The 24,837-nt window shown below is 49.4% G+C and overlaps 1 protein-coding gene across 1 annotated transcript in view; it reads right to left on the bottom strand.

Annotated features, from left to right (window-relative positions):
* Positions 1 to 16,927, bottom strand: part of INPP5B (inositol polyphosphate-5-phosphatase B) — a 299,917-nt gene extending 282,990 nt beyond the window's left edge. The window contains exon 1 of the mRNA XM_069757108.1: positions 16,846 to 16,927. The gene's annotated coding sequence lies outside the window, so the exon portion shown is untranslated. The remainder of the gene's footprint in view (positions 1 to 16,845) is intronic.
* Positions 16,928 to 24,837: the final 7,910 nt, after the last annotated feature.

Genomic DNA, 24,837 nt, shown 5'->3' with positions numbered 1-24,837 from the left:
ATCGGATAGGATCGGCCGATATTCAAAAAATATCGGATATCGCCGATACCGATACCCGATCCCAATGCAAGTCAATGGGACCAAAATATCGGAATTAAAATAAACCCTTTCTTTCCTTGTAGGTTCATTCTACATGAAGGAAAACAACTAAGAATAATGCAGGATGTATTTGGGGAGGTGGCGGAGACATTAAAGTCATAGAGGTTTAGCCCAATCAAATAGAATAGCATGTTTTTTTTTTTTAAAGACGTTCGGAGTGACAGATATTGACTATGTAAAATTTTTTTTTTATTTTGTCAGATATTGATGTTTCACTATTCCACGCCCTTCCCCTTCTTTTTTTTTTACTTTTCCGAAACTTTCATCTTCATCATCATCAGCATCTTTGACATCAACTTCTTCTTCACCTTATTCATCTTCTTCTTCATCCTTTACCTTTTTTTTTTTTTTTAATACATTCTTCATATTAATTTTATTCAACTATTATTATTCTTCCTATTCTACATATTCATTTTATTCAACTGTTATTATTCTTCCTATTCTACTTCTTCATCATATTCTCATTTGTGACAGGCATTCCCGTAGTTGTTATCTATAAAAGTTGGAAGATTACACCTTCCGTTCTGCCAGTCACAAAAGTTACATTTGTCCACGTTCAGTTTGGCCTGCAGCATCAGGCTTTATCCAGGGGCACCACGAGGAGGAACGGACTCACCCCCATACACTGCTTAGTCTTCTTCTGCATATAATTTAGATAATATCTTTTGCTCTGATATTAAGTGTTATGCTTAATGTTCTTCTGCTCTTTGTTCTGCAGCCTCTTGTTCTTCTGCTTCTCGGTCTTCCATGTCGTCGTCTCCGCCGTCGTCGTCTCCGCCGTCGTCATCTCCGCCGTCGTCATCTCCGCCGTCGTCATCTCCGCCGTCGTCATCTCCGCCGTCGTCGTCATCGGGGTGGTCTTCCTGGTCGTCGACGTTAGGGTCTTCAACTTGGAAATGTAGCAGAAGGTACAAGAAGGCTGAGAAAATGCCAAGAACCAGCTGATGGAACTGGAACTCGGATGGCTACCCGAAGGTTCAAGAGCCTATGGAACTACCGAGGACCAGCTGACGTTACTGGAACCCGGTTACTAAGCAGGAGGTACCCGTGCTAAAAAGCACTACCAAGGACCGCCTGACGTTGGCGGAACTCGGATACCCAGAAGGAGGCACCTAAGCCAAAGGCATTGCCCGGAACCAGCTGACGGTACTGGAACCAGGATGGGGAGCAGAAGGTACAAGAGCAAAAGACACTGCCGAGAACCAGCTGACGGTACTGGAACCCGGATGGGTAGCCGAAGGTCCAAGAGCCAATGGAACTACCGAGGACCAGCTGACGTTACTGGAACCCGGTTACTAAGCAGGAGGTACCCGTGCTAAAAAGCACTACCAAGGACCACCTGACGTTGGCGGAACTCGGATACCCAGAAGGAGGCACCTAAGCCAAAGGCTCTGCCCGGAACCAGCTGACGGTACTGGAACCAGGATGGGGAGCAGAAGGTACAAGAGCAAAAGACACTGCCGAGAACCAGCTAACGGTGCTGGAACCAGGTGGTGGACCCGAAGGGCCACAGGAGAGGAGAGAACAGCTAGGCCGCGAGGCAGCCGCAGTTACCGAACCCCAACAGTCCTACAGGGGGAGCTGGGCCTACTGGCACTACAGAACCAGCCTTGACTACCAATTCATGCAGCCCACATAGGAAGCTCCTAAACTGGAGGCACCCTGGAGTTGGCTAACTCGACCGCAACACGACGGGGCAAGCATAGGCGTCTCAGCGAGCTTGACACAACCCGGAAACAGCTGACGGTGCTGAAACCAGGTTTGGCACGAGGGAGTACCTGTGACAAAAACACTGCCGAGAACCAGCTGGCGTTGCTGGAACCCGGATGCGTTGCCCCAGTGTGCAAGAGCCAATGGCACGACCGAGGACCAGCTGACGGTGCTGGAACCCGGTTACTAAGCTGTAGGTGCCCGCGCTTAAAAGCACTACCAAGGACCGCCTGGCGTTGGCGGAACTCGGATACCCAGGAGGAGGCACCTAAGCCAAAGGCTCGGCCCGGAACCAGCTAACGGTGCTGGAACCAGGTGGTGGACCCGAAGGGCCACAGGAGAGGAGAGAACAGCTAGGCCGCGAGGCAGCCGCAGTTACCGAACCCCAACAGTCCTACAGGGGGAGCTGGGCCTACTGGCACTACAGAACCAGCCTTGACTACCAATTCATGCAGCCCACATAGGAAGCTCCTAAACTGGAGGCACCCTGGAGTTGGCTAACTCGACCGCAACACGACGGGGCAAGCATAGGCGTCTCAGCGAGCTTGACACAACCCGGGAATAGCTGACGGTGCTGAAACCAGGTTTGGCACGAGGGAGTACCTGTGACAAAAACACTGCCGAGAACCAGCTGGCGGTGCTGGAACCCGGATGCGTTGCCCCAGTGTGCAAGAGCCAATGGCACGACCGAGGACCAGCTGGCGGTGCTGGAACCCAGATGCGTTGCCTATTAAAGATTGTCTTCCTAGAGCCCCAACTAACGGTGCTGGAGCAAAGGGTAAGCAGGGGGAGCAGAGTGTAGGCCGAAGCCTGCACTGGAGGCAGCTTTGTGTCTGCGTTGCGTTTGCAGGACACTTGGCCGGCTACACAGTGGGGGAACAGCTGGCATTGCTGAACCCCACTAACACAATGGCGGGTGTTTTTCTCTGTGCAGCTAGCACTTGCGGGCAAAAACTAGCGATGTTAGAGCCCGTGGTGAAGCAGGAGGAGGAGGAGAGGAGCAGAGTGTAGGCCGAAGCCTAGTTGAACCAATTTCAAAGGAAACCTTTAACCCCCCCTCAGGTGTTACAAAGTACAAGAGACACACCTTGTGCAGTATTTATGCTGCACAAGTGAAAGGTTGCTTTATTAATTTGTCTACTTGCACAGGCTGAATGAAAGACGTACACAATTTAGACCATTCTACAGTCAAACTGTAGTGGATGCGTGACTTGTCTTTTTAAGGAGACGCAGCACAGGTGTCCCAAATTACGCCTTGGTGCTTGGCGCAGCTTCCTGAGCGTTGTTATTTGCTGTACAGGAGTCTGCGCTCTTGTGTTATCCCTTGGCAATGCCCTGTTAGCGCTGCCCGTCTTATGACCTCATTTCATGTTGGCCGGTGCGGTTAACGATGGCCATAAATCCCAGACCCACAGTGCCTTTTCATAAAGTCACACTGCGGTGCTGGGATTCGTGGCCTTGAGCAGTAAATATTTTGGCCGCTCACACACGTCCTTACACCTGCTTCAGACTGGGCGGCCTCTGCTGATCCCTTCTCGCATGCCGCGGCCATGAGGCTGCACAGTCTGAAGAAGGCGGAAGGAGATGAATGACGACAAGCTAACATATGCACTGCTTGTGCCCATAAACCACACCCTCGCTGACAAAATAAATAAGAAACCGAGGGGCGTTGTTTGGAGTAGGGCGGACGCACAGGCGCAGCCAGCTAACCAATGATGTCAAAAGACGGGAAGCGCTACCAAGGGTGGTGCTGCGTATCATTAGAAAGGAAAGTCACACCTCAGGGACAGTGTAATGGTCTCAATGAGACACATTTTGTACGTGTTGAGTTCCACGTGGGCAAGTAGAAAAAGTCAGCCACCTTGTACAAATGCAGCAGTACTGCTGTACAAGGTAGCTGTTATACATAGAAACACCTGGGGGTGGGGGGCAGGCTCCCTTCAATTTCAGTTCATGTGCCTGCGTGGCATTTGCAGGTCACGTTTCCGGCTACACAGCAGGGGAACAGCTGGCGTTGCTGAACCCCACTAACACATTGGCTGGTGTTTTTCTCTGTGCAGCTAGCACTTCCGGGCCAAAACTAGCGGTGTTTGAGCCTAGGGGCAGCAGCAGGAGGAGAGGAGCAGAGTGTAGGCCGAAGCCTGCACTGGTGGCAGCTTTTGGTCGGTTGTGCCAGCGTGGCTTGTGCTGGATACGATGCCGGCTACACAGCAGGGGAACAGCTGGCGGTGCTGAACCCCACTAACACATTAGCTGGTGTTTTTCTCTGTGCAGCTAGCACTTCAGGGCAAAAACTAGCGGTGTTAGAGCCCAGGGTCAGCAGGAGGAGGAGAGGAGCAGATTGTAGGCCGAAGCCTAGTTGAACCAATTTCAAAGGTAACCTTTAACCCCCCCTCAGGTGTTGCAAGGTACAAGAGCCACACCTTGAACAGCATTAATGCTGCACAAGTCAAAGGTTGCTCTCTTAATTTTGCTCCTTGCACACGCTGAATAAAACACGTACACTATTTAGCCCATTATACTGTCAAACAGTAGTGGAGGCGTGACTTTTCTTTTGAAGAAGACGCAGCACAGGTGTCAAAATTTACACCTAGGTGCTGGGCGCTGATTCCTTACCGTTGTTATTTGCAGTACAGGAGACTGCGCTCTTGTGTTATCCCTTGGCAATACCCTGTTAGTGCAGGCCGTCTTATGACCTCATTTCATGTTGGCCGGTGCGGTTAACGATGGCCACAAATCCCAGAGCCACAGTGCCTTTTCATAAAGTCACACTGCGGTGCTTGGATTCGTGGCCTTGTGCAGTAAATATGTTCGCCGCTCACACATGTCCTTACACCTGCTTCAGACTGGGCGGCCTCAGCTGATCCCTTATCGCCTGCCACGGCCATGAGGCCGCACAGTCTGAAGAAGGCGGAAGGAGGGGAGTGAAGACAGGCGAAGATATGCACTGCTCGTGCCCAGCAATCACACCCTCGCAGTCATAATATATGAGACAACGAGGGGCGTTGTGTTGGGCAGGGCGGACGCACAGGCACAGCCAGCCAACCAATGATGTCAGAAGACGGGCAGCGCTAACAATGGGGGTGATGCGTGTCATTAAAAAGGAAAGTCACACCTCAGGGACAGTGGAATGGTCTCAATGAGACACATTTAGTACGTGTTTAATTAAACGTGGGCAAGTAGAAAAAGTCAGCCACCTTGTACAAATGCAGCATTACTGCTGTACAAGGTGGCTGTTATACATAGAAACACCTGGGGGTGGGGGCCAGGCTCCCTTCAATTTCAGTTCATGTGCCTGCGTGGCGTTTGCAGGTCACGTTGCCGGCTACACAGCAGGGGAACAGCTGGCGGTGCTGAACCCCACTAACACATTGGCTGGTGTTCTTCTCTGTGCAGCTAGCATGTCTGGGCAAAAACTGGCGGTGTTAGAGCCCAGGGTCAGCAGGAGGAGGAGAGGAGCAAAGTGTAGGCCGAGGCCTGCACTGGTGGCAGCTTTTGGTCTGTTGTGTGTTATGATAGGCAATTCAGTAACACAATGTACATAGCGATCAGAGCACATACAGTGATCTGACAATAACCCAAAATAATAGAACGAGCTCTGAGACGTGGAAACTCTGTAGACCGCAATTCCTGATCCTCTCCAAACACAACTAGAGGCAGCTGTGGATTGCGCCTAACGCTCCCTATGCAACTCGGCACAGCCTGAGAAACTAACTAGCCTGAAGATAGAAAAATAAGCCTACCTTGCCTCAGAGAAATACCCCAAAGGAAAAGGCAGCCCCCCACATATAATGACTGTGAGTAAGATGAAAAGACAAACGTAGGGATGAAATAGATTCAGCAAAGTGAGGCCCGATATTCTAGATAGAGCGAGGATAGCAAAGAGAACTTTGCAGTCTACAAAAAACCCTAAAGAAAACCACGCAAAGGGGGCAAAAAGACCCTCCGTACCGAACTAACGGCACGGAGGTACACCCTTTGCGTCCCAGAGCTTCCAGCAAAACAAATAGACAAGCTGGACAGAAAAAATAGCAACAAATAGCAAAGAAGCACTTAGCTATGCAGAGCAGCAGGCCACAGGAATGATCCAGAGAAACACAAGTCCAACACTGGAACATTGACAGGAAGCATGGATCAAAGCATCAGGTGGAGTTAAGTAGAGAAGCAGCTAACGACCTCACCAGATCACCTGAGGGAGGAAACTCAGAAGTTGCAGTACCACTTTCCTCCACAAACGGAAGCTCCCAGAGAGAATCAGCCGAAGTACCACTTGTGACCACAGGAGTGAACTCTGCCACAGAATTCACAACAGTTGTGCCAGCGTGGCTTGTGCTGGACACGATGCCGGCTACACAGCATGGGGAACAGCTGGCGGTGCTGAACCCCACTAACACAATGGCGGGTGTTTTTCTCTGTGCAGCTAGCACTTCCGGGCAAAAACTAGCGGTGTTAGAGCCCAGGGTCAGCAGGAGGAGGAGAGGAGCAGAGTGTAGGCTGAAGCCTAGTTGAACCAATTTTAAAGGTAACCTTTAACCCCCCCTCAGGTGTAGCAAGGTACAAGAGCCACACCTTGTGCAGCATTAATGCTGCACAAGTAAAAGGTTGCTCTATTAATTTTGCTCCTTGCACACGCTGAATAAAACACATACACTATTTAGCCCATTATACTGTCAAACAGTAGTGGAGGCATGACTTGTCTTTTTAAGGATACGCAGCACAGGTGTCCAAAATAACACCTTGGTGCATGGGCGCAGCTTCCTGAGCGTTGTTATTTGCTGTACAGGAGACTGCGCTATTGTTATCCCTTGGCCATGCTCTGTGAGCACTTCCTGTCTTCTGACCTCATTTCATGTCGGCCATTGCGGTTAGCGATGGACATGAATCCCAGACCCACAGTGTGTTTTCAAAAAAACACACTGCGTGGCTGGGATTCGTGGCCTTGTGCAGTAAATATGTTTGCCGCTCACACATGTCCTTACACCTGCTTCAGACTGGGCGGCCTCATCTGATCCCTTATCGCATGCCGCGGCCATGAGGCCACCCAGTCTGAAGAAGGCGGAAGGAGATGAGTGAACACAGGCAAACATATGCACTGCACATGCCCATCAATCACACCCTCGCTGTCCAACAAAATAAGACACCGAGGGGCGTTGTTTCGAGCAGGGCAGACGCACAGGCGCAGCCAGCTAACCAATGATGTCAAAAGACGGGAAGCGCTACCAAGGGTGGTGCTGCGTATCATTAGAAAGGAAAGTCACACCACAGGGACAGTGGAATGGTCTCAATGAGACACATTTAGTACGTGTTTAATTAAACGTGGGCAAGGAGAAAAAATCAGCCACCTTGTACAAATGCAGCAGTACTGCTGTACTAGGTGGCTGTTATAGACCTGGGGGGGTGGGGCCAGCTTCCCTTTAATTTCAGTTCAGGTGCCTGCATGGCGTTTGCAGGACACGTTGCCAGCTACACAGCAGGGGAACAGCTGGCGTTGCTGAACCCCACTAACACATTGGCGGGTGGTTTTCTCTGTGCAGCTAGCACTTCCAGGCTACAACTGGCGGTGTTATAGCCCAGGGTCAGCAGGAGGAGGAGAGGAGCAGAGTGTAGGCCGAAGCCTGCACTGGTGGCAGCTTTTGGTCTGTAGTGCCAGCGTGGCTTGTGCTGGACACGATGCCGGCTACACAGCAGGGGAACAGCTGGCGGTGCTGAACCCCACTGACACAATGGTGGGTGTTTTTCTCTGTGCAGCCAGCACTTCCGAGCCCCAACAGGCGTAGTTAGAGCCCAGGGTCTGCAGGAGGAGCAGAGTGTAGGCGGAAGCCTACTTGAACCAATTTCAAAGGTAACCTTTAACCCACCCTCAGGTGTTACAATGTTGAAGAGCCACACCTTGTGCAGCAGTAAAGCTCCACAAGTTAAAGGTTGCTCTTTAAGTTTTGCTCATTGCACACGCAGAATGAAAGACGTACACAATTTAGCCCATTGAACAGTAGTTCAGTTCTGTATTGGAGGCGTGACTTGTCTTTTTAAGGAGACGCAGCACAGGTGCACATAAATAACGCCTTGGTGCTGGGCGCAGCCTCCTGAGCGTTGTTATTTGCTGTACAGGAGTCTGCGCTATAGTGATCCCTTGGCCATGCGCTGTGAGCGCTGCCTGTGTTCTCACCTCATTTCATGTTGGCCGGTGCGGTTAGCAATGGCCATGAATCCCAGACCCGCAGTGTGTTTTCAACAAATCACACTGCGTGGCTGGGATTCGTGGCCTTGTGCAGTAAATATGTTTGCCGCTCACACATGTCCTTACACCTGCTTCAGACTGGGTGGCTCAGCTGATCCCTTATCGCCTACCATGGCCATGAGGCCGCACAGTCTGAAGAAGGCGGAAGGAGATGAGTTAAGACAGGCGAACATATGCACTGCACATGCCCATCAATCACACCCTCGCAGCCAAAATATATGAGACAACGAGGGGGGTTGTGTCGGGCAGGGCGGACGCCCAGGCACAGGCAGCCAACCAATTATGTCAGAAGACGGGCAGCGCTCCCAAGGGGGGGGGTGCGTGTCATTAGAAAGGAAAGTCACACTTCAGGGACAGTGGAATGGTCTCAATGAGACACATTTTGTACGTGTTGAGTTCCACGTTGGCAAGGAGAAAAAGTCAGCCACCTTGTACAAATGCAGCATTACTGCTGTACAAGGTAGCTGTTATACATAGAAACACCTTGGGGTGGGTGGCAGGGTCCCTTTAATTTCAGTTCATGTGCCTGCGTGGCGTTTGCAGGTCACGTTGCCAGCTACACAGCAGGGGAACAGCTGGCGTTGCTGAACACCACTAACACATTGGCTGGTGTTTTTCTCTGTGCAGCTAGCACTTCCGGGCAAAAACTAGCGGTGTTTGAGCCCAGGGGCAGCAGCAGGAGGAGAGGAGCAGAGTGTAGGCCGAAGCCTGCACTGGTGGAAGCTTTTGTTCTGTTGTGCCAGCGTGGCTTGTGCTGGACACGTTGCCGACTACACAGCAGGGGAACAGCTGGCGGTGCTGAACCCCACTGACACATTAGCTAGTGTTTTTTCTGTGTAGACAACACTTCCAGGTGGCAACTGACAGTGTTGAAACCCAGGGAATCAAAGAGGAGCAGAGTGTAGGCCGAAGCCTGCAGTGGAGCAAGTTGAAAGGGAACCTTTAACCTCCCCCCCACCCAGGCATTTGTTGCTGAAAGAGCCATCTTGTACAGCAGTAATACTGCACATGGAAAATGGTGGCTCCGAAAATTATGCTCCTTGCAAACGCTGAAGTACACACTCATATAATGTGTCCCCTCACACCGTCAAACCGTCCCGGAAGTGGGACTTTCCTTTGTAATGTGACACAGCACAGCCGTCATTCCAACCCCCTTGGTGCCGTGCGCCACCTCCTCATCGATGTTTGGTTCTGTCACGGAGCCCGCGCTGTAATGTTATCCCTTGGCCATGCACAGTTAGCGGTGCCCGTCTTCTGACATCATTTAGGTGTCAGGCTGGCAGTGCCTGTGCGTCCAAGCTGCCCGAGATCCAACCTCGCAGTGTCATCTAATGTAATCCCACTGCGGGCCAGGGATCCATGGGCATGCGCAGTGCATATCATCGCCTCTCACTCACCTCCTTCCTGCTTCTTCAGACTGTGCGGCGTCACGGCCGTGGCATGCTATTAGGGATCAGCTGACGCCGCCTAGTCTGAAGAAGCGTGAAGAAGGGGAGTGAGAGGCTAGTATATGCACTGTGCATGGCCATGGATACCATGCCCACTGTGGGATCACATTAGACGACACTGCGAGGTGGGATTTCGGGCAGCGTGGACGCACAGGCGCAGCCAGGACGACAACAAATGATGTCAGAGGACGGGCAGCGCACACTGTGCATGGCCAAGGGATAACATAACAGCGCAGGGTCCATGACGGAATCAAACAACGCTAAGGAGGCAGCGCACGGTGCCAAGGGGGTAGCAATGACGGCTGTGCTGCGTCACATTACAAAGGAAAGTCCCACCTCCGGGACGGTTGGACGGTGTGAGGGGACACATTACATGAGTGTGTAGTTCAGCGTTTGCAAAGAGCATAATTTCAAGAGCGACCTTTTCCTTGTGCAGTATTAGTGCTGCACAAGGTGGCTCTTTCAGTAACAAACGCCTAGGGGCGGGGGGGGGGGGACAGGTCCCCTTACATTTTAGTTGTGCCAGCGTGGCGGTCGCATGACACGTTGCCAGATACACAGCTGGGGATCAGCTGACGTTACTGAACCCCAATAACAGAGGAGCGACTGTTGACTGTGCAGACAGCACTTCCAGGCACCAACTGGCGGTGTTAGAGCCCAGGGACAGCAGGAGGAGCAGATTGGAGGTATTGCCGCACACACAGCTGGGGATCAGCTGACGTTACTGAACCCCAATAACAGAGGAGCGACTGTTGACTGTGGTGACAGCACTTCCAGGCACCAACTGGCGGTGATAGAGCCCAGGGACAGCAGGAGGAGCAGAGGAACAGAGTGTAGGCCGAAGCCTGATTGGAGCAAGTTGAAAGGGAACCTTTAACCCCCCCCCCCCAAGACGTTTGTAGCTGAAAGAGCCATCTTGTGCAGCACTAAGGATGCAAAAGGAAAAGGTTGCTCTTTTAATTATGCTCCTTGCAAACACAGAAGTAAACACTAAAAATGTGTCCCCTTATACCGTTAAACCATCCCGGAGGTGCGAATTTCCTTCGTAATGGGACACAGCACAGCTGTCATTCCTATCCCCTTGGTGCCGTGCGCTGCCTCCTCAGCATTGTTTTAAGCTGTCACGGAGCCTGCGCTGTTCTGTTATCCCTTGGCCATGCCCAATTAGCGCTGCCTGTCTTCTGACATAATTTGGTGTCAGGCTGTCAGTGCCTGTGCGTCCACGCTGCTCCAGATCCCACCTCGCAGTGTCGTCTAACGCAATCCCACTGCGGGCCTTGGAGCAATGGGCATGCACAGTGCATATCCTCGACTCTCACTCCCCTCCTTCCCTCTTCTTCAGACTGTGCGGTGTCACGGCCGTGGCATGCTATTAGGGATCAGCTGATGGCGCACAGTCTAAAGAAGGCGGAGGGAGATGAGCGAGAGCCCGAGGGGAAGATATGCACTGCGCATGCCCATGGATCCCAGGCCCGCAGTGTGATTCAATCAGAAGACACTGCGAGGCGGGATCTCGGGCAGCGCGGCCGCACAGGCGCAGCCAGCCTGACACCAAATTATGTCAGAAGACAGGCAGCGCAAATAGGGCATGGCCAAGGGATAACAGAACAGCGCAGGCTCCATGACAGCTTAAAACAACGCTGAGGAGGCAGCGCATGGCACCAAGGGGGTAGGAATGACGGCTGTGCTGCGTCACATTACGAAGGAAAGTCCCAGCTCCGGGACGGTATAACGGTATCAGTGAACACATTTTATAAGTGTTAAGTTCTGCGTGTGCAAGGAGCTAAACTAAAAGAGCTACCTTTTCCTTGTGCAGCATTACTGCTGCACAAGATGGCTCTTTCAGTAACAAACGACGGGGGGGGGGGGGGGGGGGAACACGTTCCCTTACATTTAGGTTGTTGTGCCAGCGTGGCGGTCGCAGGACACATTGCCGTCTACACAGCTGGGGATCAGCTGACGTTACTGAAACCCAATAACACTGGGTCGTATGTTTTTACTGTGCAGCCTGCACTTCTGAGCCGCAACTGGCGGTGTTGGAGCCCAGGAATAGCAGTTCAGGTGGTAGAAAGATGAACACATCAGGAGACCTGGATGACACCCAATTACTTAATCAGGCAGAGGAGTGGCAAATTCCTGCGAGATCCAGGCCTGGTTCATTTTCAGGAAAGTAAGCCGGTCAACGTTATCGGAGGATAGTCGCATGCGACGGTCTGTTAGTACACCACCTGCGGCACTAAAGACACGTTCCGATAAGACACTAGCCGCAGGGCAAGCCAGCACCTCCAATGCATACTGGCTTAGCTCTGGCCATGTATCCAGCTTAGAGACCCAAAACTTGAACGGGGAAGAGCCGTCTGGGAGTACAGTAAGAGGGCAAGCCATGTAGTCTGTCACCATCTGACGGAACCGTTGCCTCCTGCTGACTGAAGCCACCGGTGATGGTGTAGACATTTGGGGCGGGCACACAAAAGTGTGCCAGAGTTGTGCCATACTGGGCTTGCCTTGGGCAGAGGCACTGCTTCTGCTCCCTCTTTGGGCAGAGCCTCCCCCACTGCCTCGACGCACTGAGCTGCTTTTTAAAGCACTAGCAGCACTCCTCTCAGTTGGACTGGAGAAGATGATGGAATTCACCAGTGTGTCGTGGTACTCCCGCAATTTACGCTCCCGGGTCAACGCTGGGATGAGGTTTTGGACGTTGTCCCGGTAGCGAGGATCGAGGAGGGTGAACACCCAATAATCAGGCATGTTGAGAATGTGGTCGATGAGGCGGTCGTTTCTCAGGCACTGCAGCATGAAATCCACCATGTGCTGCAGACTGCCAACTGGCCCAGAAACGCTGTCCCCTGCTTGAGACATGATCTCTGCCCGCTCGTCATCACCCCACCCTCGCTGTACACACTGACCACTGGACAATTGTGTCGCTCCCTCCTCTGGACGGAGCTCTTCCTCCTCCACTGACTCCTCCTCATCCTCCTCACAAAGTGGCCCCTGCGTACCCCTTTGTGAGGATCCACGTGGCGCTGATTCTCCAGAAGCTGATGGAAAAGGTGACTCCTCATCCTCCACCTCTTCCACAACATCATCCCTTAACCCTTGCAAAGTTTGCTGAAGCAGGCAGATAAGGGGGACAGTCATGCTGACTAGTGCATCATCTGCACTTGCCATCCGCGTGGAATAATCAAAAGGACGCAAAACCTGGCAGACGTCCTTCATAGTGGCCCACTCTGTGGTTGTGAAGTCTGAGTGGCGCTGACTGCGACTTCTTTGCGCCTGATGCAGCTGGTACTCCATAACTGCTTGCTGCTGCTCACACAACCGCTCCAACATATGTAACGTGGAATTCCACCGGGTAGGTAGGTCACATATGATGCGGTGTTCCGGAAGGCGGAATCGGCGCTGCAGAGCAGCAATGCGGGATCTTGCCAAGCTGGAACGCCGCAAGTGAGCACACTCTAGGCGGACCCTGTGCAGCAGGGCATCAAGATCCGGATAGTCCCTCAGAAAACTCTGCACAACCAAATTGAGCACATGTGCCAGACATGGGATGTGAGTGAGGTTGCCAAGGGCCAAAGCTGCCACCAGATTTCGGCCATTGTCACACACTACCATGCCTGGCTGGAGATTCGCTGGCAGTAACCACACATCGCTCTCCTGCTTGATGGCATTCCAGAGCTCCTGCGCTGTGTGGCTTCGATTCCCCAATGAAACTAGTTTCAAGATGGCCTGCTGACGTTTGGCCACGGCTGTGCTCATGTCGGTCATAGGTAAACGTTCACGGGTCCATGTGGAGGTGGACTGTGACGGCTCCTGCAGAGATGATTCTGAGGAACTTGTGTAAGAGGAGGAGTCAATGCGTACAGACTGGATTCCTGCAATCCTTGGAGTGGGCAGGACACGTCCTGCGCCACTCGCACGATCTGTACCTGGCTCAACAACATTAACCCAATGGGCAGTGAGGGAAACGTATCGCCCCTGTCCATGCTGACTGGTCCACGCATCGGTGGTGAGGTGGACCTTGCTACTGACGGCGTTCAGTAGCGCATGTTTTATGTTTCCCTCAACAAGCCTGTGCAGGGCAGGGACAGCTTGCCTGCTGAAGTAAAAGCGGCTGGGCACCTTGTACTGTGGGACTGCCAATGCCATCAAGTCACGGAAGCTGTCAGTCTCCACCAGCCTGAATGAGAGCATTTACAGGGACAACAGTTTGGCAATGCCTGCATTCAGAGCCTGTGCTCGGGGGTGGTTGGCCGAGAATGCCCGCCTTTTCTCCCATGCCTGTACTACCGATGGCTGTAGAGTAGACTGGGAGTGTGAGGATGACTGGGAAGGTGGTGCTGTGGGTGGAATTACACAAGGTCTCTGGACATCAGTGCCAGAGGTTCTTCCATGGCGATCCTGGGAGGAAGCCAAACCAGCTGTGCGTGAGCTGGAGGAAGAGGCAACACGAGCTGAAGAGGTGGTAGCTGCCGCTGTTGGTTGGCCTACATCTTCAGTGTGTTTCTGTAACTCCACCGCGTACCTGGTCCGCACATGTTTCCACATATTTGTGGTATTGAGGTTGCTGACATTTTTCCCTCTTTTTACTTTCTGATGACACAGCTTGCATTTGACAAAACAAATGTCATCTGCAACTGTGTCAAAAAAGGACCAGGCACTGCAAGTCTTGGGAGCGCCCTTTTTGGCTTTGGAAAGAGACAGGCTCCTAACGGGTGCCAAAGTGGATGCTACAGGCTCCGCAGTCTTCCCCCTCCCTCTCCCTCTTTGGCCCGTAAGGGGAATCTCTTCCTCAGAGCTGCTCCCACCATCTTCCTGTTCCTCACGCCACGATGGGTCAACGACCTCATCATCTCCACTACCCTCTGCCACCAACTGCTCCTCCTGGGTAGTCTCGGCAGCACAGTACGCACCAGAAAGCGGCACCTGAGTTTCATCATCAGATGCGTACTGCGCTATGGTCACCGGAGGCACTGGCCCACCCGCCTCTTCAGAGTCAGAGAGACAAAGCTGTTGGGCATCACTGCACACTGCCTCTTCTTCCATTTCTCCAATGCTGCTTGGCTGGCCCCGTTTCCAAGCCAAGAGATTCAGAGAACAGAAGTAGAGACGGCTCCTGTCCTGGGCTCTCTGACTGCCTGGCCAATTTGGCAGGTGGTGAAGAGACAGATGGCTGCTCTCCAGTGCTCTGTGCCTGAGAGGATGTGGCACTAACTGAAGTCGATGCCGAGGCGTTAGCTGCCATCCACCCGACAACGGCTTCAATTTGGTCTTCACGCAGCAGCGGTGCACGGCGCTCTCCGACAAAGCTGCGCATGAAGGACTGTTCCCTGCTGAAACTGAGTGACGACGAATCACCGATGCCCGCAGCAGGCACAGAATCACCACGTCCTCTCCCTGCTCCTCTCCCTGCTCCGCGCCCACGCCCACGTGCCTTACTCCCTGCCCTCTTCATCTTGGTTGACAGATAAAGATAAGCAGAAAAGTACTAAGGCCTTAGTGTGCTTATTCCTGAAATGCTCCTCCTAACAGGTGTAAGAAACACTAATGTTGTAAAGTGTGGACTAAACTTTATTATTTTTCAAATGTGGCCTACACAAGTGTTAAGTTGTGTTTGGTGAACTTTACTTTTTTTTTTGTTTATGCAGATCGGACTACAGAGCAAGTTTAACTCACACGGGGACCGTGCAGACAGCCGTAAACGGCGCTGCAAGGCCCAAAAACCCTCCTCTAGGTTATCCTATGTAGTGTTTTTCCACTATTTAGCTGGAGACGGGTGGAAAAACACTAACAGGAATTTTTTTTTTTAAATTTTAAACAGGCTGCACTATTTGAAAAAAAGGAAATTTGTTTTCAAGGTATGAGACAGTAACGCACCCTGAGCTGAATCCAACCGGCTATGGCTGCACACAGACTACAGGGCGAGCTGCGCTCACACAGAGACCGTGCAGACAGCCGTAAACGGCGCTGCAAGGCCCAAAAAAACCCCTCTAGGTTATCCTATGTAGTGTTTTTCCACAATTTAGCTGGAGACGGGTGGAAAAACACTAATAGGAAATTTTTTTTTTAATTTTAAACAGGCTGCACTATTTGAAAAAAAGGAAATTTTTTTTTAAGGTATGAGACAGTAACGCACCCTGAGCTGAATCCAACCGGCTATGGCTGCACACAGACTACAGGGCGAGCTGCGCTCACACAGAGACCGTGCAGACAGCCGTAAACGGCGCTGCAAGGCCCAAAAAAACCCCTCTAGGTTATCCTATGTAGTGTTTTTCCACAATTTAGCTGGAGACGGGTGGAAAAACACTAATAGGAAATTTTTTTTTAAAATTTTAAACAGGCTGCACTATTTGAAAAAAAAGGAAAATTTTTTTCAAGGTATGAGGCAGTAACGAACCCTGAGCTGAATCCAACCGGCTATGGCTGCACACAGACTACAGGGCGAGCTGGGCTCACACGGAGACCGTGCAGACAGCCGTAAACGGCGCTGCAAAGCCCAAAAAACCCCCTCTAGGTTATCCTATGTAGTGTTTTTCCACAATTTAGCTGGAGACGGGTGGAAAAACACTAATAGGAAATTTTAGAAAAAATGTGCAGCAGGCTGCACTATGAGCAAAAAAGGACAACTGTGTGAGGCAGTGTGAACCCCCCCTGAGCTGAATACAACCGGGTATATGGCTGCACACAGACTACAGAGTGAGCTGCACACACACACACACACACACACACACACACAGAGACCTTGCAGAACGCTGTTAAAACAGCGCTGCAAGGCAAGAGCAAGGTGAACAGTGAAGAACACACAGCGTTTTGCTAAATTAGCCTTGGGAAAGGAAAATAAAGCAATTAGCTATCTCAACTGGCCCTCAGTTAGAACACAGCGTCCTGTCCCTAACTGAAATCACAGCAGAGTGAGCGCAAAATGGCGGCAGCGTTTTTTATAGTGCAGAGTGACATCATTTCAGCAGCCAATCACAGCCTTGCCAGTAGTTACATGCCCACCATGCTAAACAGGATGTGCCCACACTTCCAATCATTCCTCATTGGCTGCTGCGTTCAGTTTGAATTCTGGGAACTTCCGATTCCGGTATCCGATACGCGGGAAGTATCGGAATTCGGTATCGAAATTCCGATACCGCAAATATCGGCCGATACCCGATACTTGCGGTATCGGAATGCTCAACACTACATGTAAATAATCATGAGAAATGTTACAAATACTTGCAGATAGGATTAAGTTTGCTGGAAAGCACTGAAGCATTCTCGATACCACAACCCCAAACATATCAGCTGCATGCAAGTGGGTGACAACACATGTACAGCAAACAGAATTATCTGTAATAATGAATTTACCGATTACGTCTGCAAAATGGAAGTCACTGGATGATGTTTTCCTCTTCAGGCAGGGTGAGTACAAGAATACAGAACAGTTACTCCCTCACTGGCCTGCAATCTGCTGGGCTACGTCAGCATTTCCTTTCCCCTCCTGTCACCAGTGATTTCCCAACGTTACCACTAGATGGAAGTAAAGCACATGAAGTTTAACTGTTTGGTCAAAAATATTTAGAATTGAGAGTCCTCTGTGGTTGATACCTTTTAGGCCATGTGCACACGTTGCAGATTATTTGCGGTTTTTTTAGCGTTTTTGCGCTATAAAACCGCAAATAATCTGCATACATTAAGCATCTCATCATTTATAATGGAATCCGCAATTTCTGTGCACATGATGTGCGTTTTTCCGCATGAAAAACGCATTGCGGAAAAATAATGAACCTGTTCATTAATTTTGCGGGTTTTTTTTGCGGATTTCCCACTGTCTAATGCATTGGGAAATGTCCGGGAAAAACCGCGCAAAAACCGCGTCAAAAAACACGCAAAAAAACGCATGCGGAAATCTGGCAGAAATGTCCGGATTTCTACAGGATTTTTCTGCATGAATTCCTGAACTTGTGCACATAGCCTTAATGGCTAACTAAAAAGATGGTAACAAATTGCAAGCTTTCTAGACTACTCAGGTCTCTTCATCAGGCATAGACTAAAGCAAATTCTGAAGAACCACATATTTATGCACAACACAGCACAGAACTGTCAATATGGGAGAGTGATAAGTGATAAACAGTTGTGTCCATAAATATTGGAAAGTTCCTAGATTAGGAATGAATGTTTTGTTGTCCTCTGATTGGGGTCTGGTTCTATTATGATGACCCCACATGGTCTGAAGTGCAAATTCCTTAATTGATGTAAAAAGACATAAATCCATTTGACACATTCATTCCTGCACTGAGAGTGTCAAAGGTCGTCATAAGTTTATACTCCCAGATTCTCCTGCCTCTCTGAGATTTGAAGCTACCTTTCAATACAAGTAAGTTCAGGTCCACGGTGCTATGATCAGGCATACAAAAATGATTGGCCACAGGTAGATCCATTCTTTTTTCTTTTATTGTATGGCGGTGAGAATTTATCCTTGTTCTCAGTTTGTTTGTTCCAGAATCTATTACGCACAGTATCTGTTCACATTCTGCATCCAAAAGCTAGGCATCCTTTTACCCCGATCAAAACATATCTCTATTCACTGACACCCCACCGCCATTTCTGCAAATTCAATTGAAAGAAGCTGGGCCGAACTTGTCTTAACAGTCAATGACCATGAGCACTGCTGTGCAAATAATGTTGTACAGTGATAAAACCAGGGGGCAAGGTGAGGAATTTAATGATATAGCACAGGGCCCAGGGCCATTTACGGCCCTTGATGGCCCTTTATCAGGCCCCCGAGCAGATTCTCAGGGACCGCATTCTTGGGCAGGGAAGTGTATTTTGATTACAACTAGCTCATTAATTTCTTATTGCTCTGTTAGCACACATGACCCTGGTATTGTCGAAGGCGCTTTATGGGAAAGAGGGAAATACCTCCTGCTCACACCCTTTCAATCCCTTACCTTTTGTCCCAACACGACCACCCGAACCCCATTTTCCCAATTAAGACAGAGACAGATGTTTCTTTGGAATTATGTAGGCCACAGCAGCCTGTTTATTAAACAAAACAACAGTTCACAATAAATGTAAAAAAGCATACATTTCAAAAACTAGGAGAAGTCCTTGGAGCCCACAAGAATCTGGTGATTTTAACCATACCGTGAACATAACTTAAAACCATATTTTACTCCCAGCCGTTGTAACCCTGGCTCGGGAGCACCAAAAACCCCACAAGAGGGTTCACTGTTCGCGGTAATAAACGGGAGATCCGACCACCCCTGCCGGAACTCCCCACCACCATTCACCAGATCCTAAACATATTAAACTCCAAAACAGAGGAGCCATATACCGATGGACCCCCCAAACCAATTTCCACCAACTCCAAGGACTCCCCCCAGCCGCCCCGGCCGCAATGACCCAAAAAGAACCATATATGAATACTATAACTACCCGCTCACCGCGAGTAATGTAACCCCACAGAACCACAAAGTAAAGGGAAAGATGCTTCTTGTTAGGTGAGCGGGAACTGACCGGCCCCCGCCCCCTGACACTTCACTAACCCCTCAAGCCACTAACCCCCACCCCCTAATCTAATTAGCCTCTTCAGCCCCACCCCCTCCTCTCCAACCCATTGTCATGCTGGCCTTCGCTTAGGCCATGGTGGGGAGGAGACGGCTCGCTCCGGCCTGTCCTCATGCAGTATTCACTACTGAACACTGAAGGGCATGCAATTGTAGGATGCTAGCAGGTGCGTAGGATACAGTGACACACAGGAGACAGAGCAAAGGTTAACAGGTTCTTTATATAAAACAGTGATGAAATAAGCAGGGGGGTAAAGGATATGAATTTGCGGATGGGGGAAAGACAAATACAGCCAGTAACAAAAGGTTAACTTATCAGTTTCTATGCAGTGGAGGAAGGAGGCTGGAAGATCCCTCGGTGGCACCGTAGGTGGCATAAGATGTCTCCGATCCGGTCCCGCAGAAAGGCGATGCACTGTCTCCTTGTGGTGATGAATCCTCTGGGTCCTTCGGCACGTGGTCTTCTGGTTCGGGCATGCGGTGGAGGTAGAGATGGAGGTCCACGGAGGTCCATATTATTATTATTATTTATTATTATTATTTATTATTATAGCGCCATTTATTCCATGGCGCTTTACATGTGAGGAGGGGTATACATAATAAAACAAGTACAATAATCTTGAACAATACAAGTCACAACTGGTACAGGAGGAGAGAGGACCCTGCCCACGAGGGCTCACAATCTACAAGGGATGGGTGAGGATACAGTAGGTGAGGGTAGAGCTGGCCGTGCAGCGGTTTGGTCAATCGGTGGTTACTGCAGGTTGTAGGCTTGTCGGAAGAGGTGGGTCTTCAGGTTTCCCTGGGCCCTGGGTTTCCCAGGGCCGCGCTTAGTAACCCGATGTTTACCCTGGTTACCAGCGTAAACTTAAAAAAACAAACAGTACATACTTACCTTCCGCTGTCTGTCCCCGGCGCTCTGCTTCTCTGCACTCCTCCTGCATCCTGTGTCAGCACCAGCCAGCCGGAAAGCACAGCGGTGATGTCACCGCTCTGCTTTCCGGCCGCTGTGCTCACAGTCAGTGCAGGAAAGCAGAGCGCCGGGGACAGACAGCGGAAGGTAAGTATGTACTGTTTGTTTTTTTTACGTTTACGCTGGTAACCAGGGTAAACATCGGGTTACTAAGCGCGGCCCTGCGCTTAGTAACCCGATGTTTACCCTGGTTACCAGGGGACTTCGGGATCGTTGGTCGCTGGAGAGCTGTCTGTGTGACAGCTCTCCAGCGACGCTGCAGCGATCGACATCGTTGTCGTATCGCTGCAGCGTCGTTTCAGTGTGACGGTACCCTAACCCTTGTGTGCTTTTATGCATCTATGGGTTTATGGCCCATTGTCTGATGTATGACTGATATCTTGGTCTCATCTTATCTTGAAAGTTGGCCACTTGAAGGGCAGGGTGAAACCAAATTAAACATAGTGCAAATCACTATATAAGACCAGAGAAACGTGACTAAGACAGAAGCATAAACTGGTATACCTGTACTTACATGTGTACAGTGTTTGATACCTGCATATGTGGGGACGCCCGTGCAGTGTTGAGAATTTTCCAGGGGTTCTCTGTCTTGGTGCATGCTTCTCTGATTTTCCAGACGGATGATGTTTAAAAGCTCCTTAGTGACGGATGATGTGAGTATATGTACTTAATCATTATATGAATTTAATCCTTATATGTACTTTGTATCTTAAAATCTACAAATGTATATGCAATCATACTATCTAATCATATTATTCCTTTAATGTTGTATTTTGAAATAAAATTGCGTTATATCGCAAGTAGTAGCCTTCTTTAACCCCTTAGTGACAGAGCCAATTTGGTACTTAATGACCGAGCCAATTTTTGCAATTCTGACCACTGTCAATTTATGAGGTTATAACTCTGGAACGCTTCAACGGATCCCGCTGATTCTGAGATTGTTTTTTCGTGACATATTGTACTTCATGTTAGTGGTAACATTTCTTCGATATTACTTGCGATTATTTATGAAAAAAACGGAAATATGGCGAAAATTTTTAAAAATTTTGCAATTTTCAAACTTTGTATTTTTATGCCCTTAAATCAGAGAGATATGTCACGAAAAATAGTTAATAAATAACATTTCCCACATGTCTACTTTACATCAGCACAATTTTGGAAACAAAATTTTTTTTTGTTAGGGAGTTATAAGGGTTAAAAGTTGACCAGCAATTTCTCATTTTTACAACACCATTTTTTTTTAGGGACCACATCACATTTGAAGTCATTTTGAGGGGTCTATATGATAGAAAATAATGAAGTGTGACACCATTCTAAAAACTACACCCCTCAAGGTTCTCAAAACCACATTCAAGAAGTTTATTAACCCTTTTCGTGCTTCACAGGAACTGAAACAATGTGGAAGGAAAAAATGAACATTTAACTTTTTTTTGCAAACATCTTAATTCAGAACCATTTTTTTTATTTTCACAAGTGTAAAAACAGAAATGTAACCATAAATTTTGTTATGCAATTTCTCCTGAATACTCCAATACCCCATATGTGGGGGTAAACCACTGTTAGGGCGCACCGCAGAACTTAGAAGTGAAGGAGCGCCGTTTTACTTTTTCAATGTTGAATTGGCTGGAATTGAGATTGGATGCCATGTCGCGTTTGGAGAGCCCCTGATGTGCCTAAACAGTGGAAACCCCCCACAAGTGACACCATTTTGGAAACTAGACCCCTTAAGGAACTTATCTAGATGTGTGGTGAGCACTTTGAACCCCCAAGTGCTTCACAGAAGTTTATAACGTAGAGCCGTGAAAATAAAAAAATCGCTTTTGTTTACACAAAAATGATCTTTTTGCCCACAAATTCTTATTTTCACAAGGGTAACAGGAGAAATTAGACCACAAAAGTTGTTGTGCGATTTCTCCTGAATACGTCGATACCCCATATGTGAGGGTAAACCACTGTTTGGGCGCACCGCAGAGCTTGGAAGTGAAGGAGCGCCGTTTTACTTTTTCAATGTAGAATTGGCTGGAATTGAGATTGGACGCCATGTCGCGTTTGGAGAGCCCCTGATGTGCCTAAACAGTGGAAACCCCCCACAAGTGACACCATTTTGGAAACTAGACCCCTTAAGGAACTTATCTAGATGTGTGGCGAGCACTTTGAACCCCCATGTGCTTCACAGAAGTTTATAACGTAGAGCCGTGAAAAAAAAAAAATCGCATTTTTTCTACAAAAATGATCTTTTTGCCCACAAATTTTTATTTTCACAAGGGTAACAGGAGAAATTAGACCACAAAAGTTGTTGTGCAATTTCTCCTGAGTACGCTGATACCCAATATGTGGGGGTAAACCACTGTTAGGGCGCACCGCAGAGCTTGGAAGAGAAGGAGTGCCGTTTTACTTTTTCAATGTAGAATTGGCTGGAATTGAGATCGGACGCCATGTCGCGTTTGGAGAGCCCCTGATGTGCCTAAACAGTAGAAATCCCCCACAAGTGACCCCATTTTGGAAACTAGACCCCCCATGGAACTTATCTAGATGTGTGGTGAGAACCTTGAATGCCCAAGTGCTTCACAGAAGTTTATAATGCAGAGCCGTGAAAATAAAAAATATTTTTTTTTTCCACAAAAAAGATATTGTAGCCCCCAAGTTTTTATTTTTACAAGGGTAACAAGAGAAATTGGACCCCAAAAGTTGTTGTCCAATTTGTCTTGAGTATGCTGGTACCCCATATGTGGGGGTAAACCACTGTTTGGGCGCACGGCAGAGCTCGGAAGGAAGGAGCGCCGTTTTGGAATGCAGACTTTGATAGAATGGTCTGCGGGTATTATGTTGCATTTGCAGAGCCCCTGATGTACCTAACCAGTAGAAACCCTCCACAAGTGACCCCATTTTGGAAACTAGACCCCCAAGGAACTTATCTAGATGTGTGGTGAGAACTTTGAATGCCCAAGTGCTTCACAGAAGTTTAGAATGCAGAGTCGTGAAAATAAAAAATATTTTTTTTTTCACAAAAAAGATTTTGTAGCCCCCAAGTTTTTATTTTCACAAGGGTAACAGGAGAAATTGGACTGCAATAGTTGTTGTCCAATTTATCCCGAGTACGCTGATGTGCCATATGTGGGGGTAAACCACTGTTTGGGCGCACGGCAGAGCTCGGAAGGGAAGGAGCGCCTTTTTGGAATGCAGACTTTGATAGAATGGTCTGTGGGCATTATGTTGCGATTGCAGAGCCCCTGATATACCTAAACTGTAGTAACCCCCCACAAGTGACCCCATTTTGGAAACTAGACCCCCCAAGGAACTTATCTAGATGTGTGGTGAGAACTTTGAATGCCCAAGTGCTTCACAGAAGTTTAGAATGCAGAGTCGTGAAAATAAAAAATATTTTTTTTTTTCACAAAAAAGATTTTGTAGCCCCCAAGTTTTTATTTTCACAAGGGTAACAAGAGAAATTGGACCCCAGAAGTTGTTGTCCAATTTATCCCGAGTACGCTGATGCCCCATATGTGGGGGTAACCCACTGTTTGGGCGCACGGCAGAGCTCAGAAGGGAGGGAGCACCATTTGACTTTTTGAGCGCAAAATTGGCTGTCGTGTTTGGAGACCCCCTGATGTACCTAAACAGTGGAAACCCCCCAATTCTAGCTCCAACCCCTAACCCTAATCCCAACCTGATCCATAATCCTAATCACTAACCCTAACCATAATCACAACCCTTACCCCAAAACAACCCTAATGTCAACCCTAACCATAACCCTAATCAAAACCCTAAATCCAACACACCCCTAATCCTAATCTCAACCCTAACCTCAAACCTAACCCTAATCCCAATACACCCCTAATCACAACCCTAACCTTAACCCTAATCCCAAACCTAACCCTAATCCCAAGCGTAACCCTAATGCCAACCCTAACCCTAATACCAACCCTAATCCAAACCCTAAACCTAATCCCAGCTCTAACCCTAACTTTAGCCCCAACCCTAGCCCTAACTTTAGCCCCAACCCTAACCCTAGCCCTAAGGCTACTTTCACACTTGCGTTGTTTGGCATTCCGTCGCAATCCGTCGTTTTGGACAAGAAACGGATCCTGCAAATGTGCCCGCAAGATGCGTTTTTTGCCCATAGTATTGCCGACGGATCGTGACGGATGGCCACACGTCGCGTCCGTCGTGCACTGGATCAGTTGTGTTTTGGCGGAGCGTCGGCACAAAAAAACGTTCAATGAAACGTTTTTTTGTACGTCGCATCCGCCATTTCTGACCGCGCATGCGTGGCCGTAACTCCGCCCCCTCCTCCCCAGGACATAGATTGGGCAGCGGATGTGTTGAAAAACTACAGCTGCTGCCCACGTTGTGCACAATTTTCACAACGTGCGTCGGTATGTCGGGCCGACGCATTGCGACGGCCCCGTACCGACGTAAGTGTGAAAGAAGCCTAACCCTAAATTTAGCCCCAACCCTAACCCTAAATTTAGCCCCAACCCTAACCCTAAATTTAGCCCCAACCCTAGCCCTAACCCTAACCCTACCCCTAACCCTACCCCTAACCCTAACCTAACCCTACCCCTAACCTAACCCTACCCCTAACCCTAACCCTACCCCTAACCCTAACCTAACCCTACCCCTAACCCTAACCTAACCCTACCCCTAACCTAACCCTAGCCGTAACCCTACCCCTAACCCTAACCTAACCCTACCCCTAACCTAACCCTAGCCGTAACCCTACCCCTAGCCCTAACCCTACCCCAACCCTAACCCTACCCCTAACCCTACCCCTACCCCTAACCCTACCCCTAACCCTACCCCTAACCTAACCCTAGC

This window comes from Ranitomeya imitator, chromosome 3, assembly GCF_032444005.1.
Source record: "Ranitomeya imitator isolate aRanImi1 chromosome 3, aRanImi1.pri, whole genome shotgun sequence".
NCBI classification, from domain to species: domain Eukaryota; kingdom Metazoa; phylum Chordata; class Amphibia; order Anura; family Dendrobatidae; genus Ranitomeya; species Ranitomeya imitator.
This window is presented reverse-complemented; position numbering and strand designations above follow the sequence as displayed.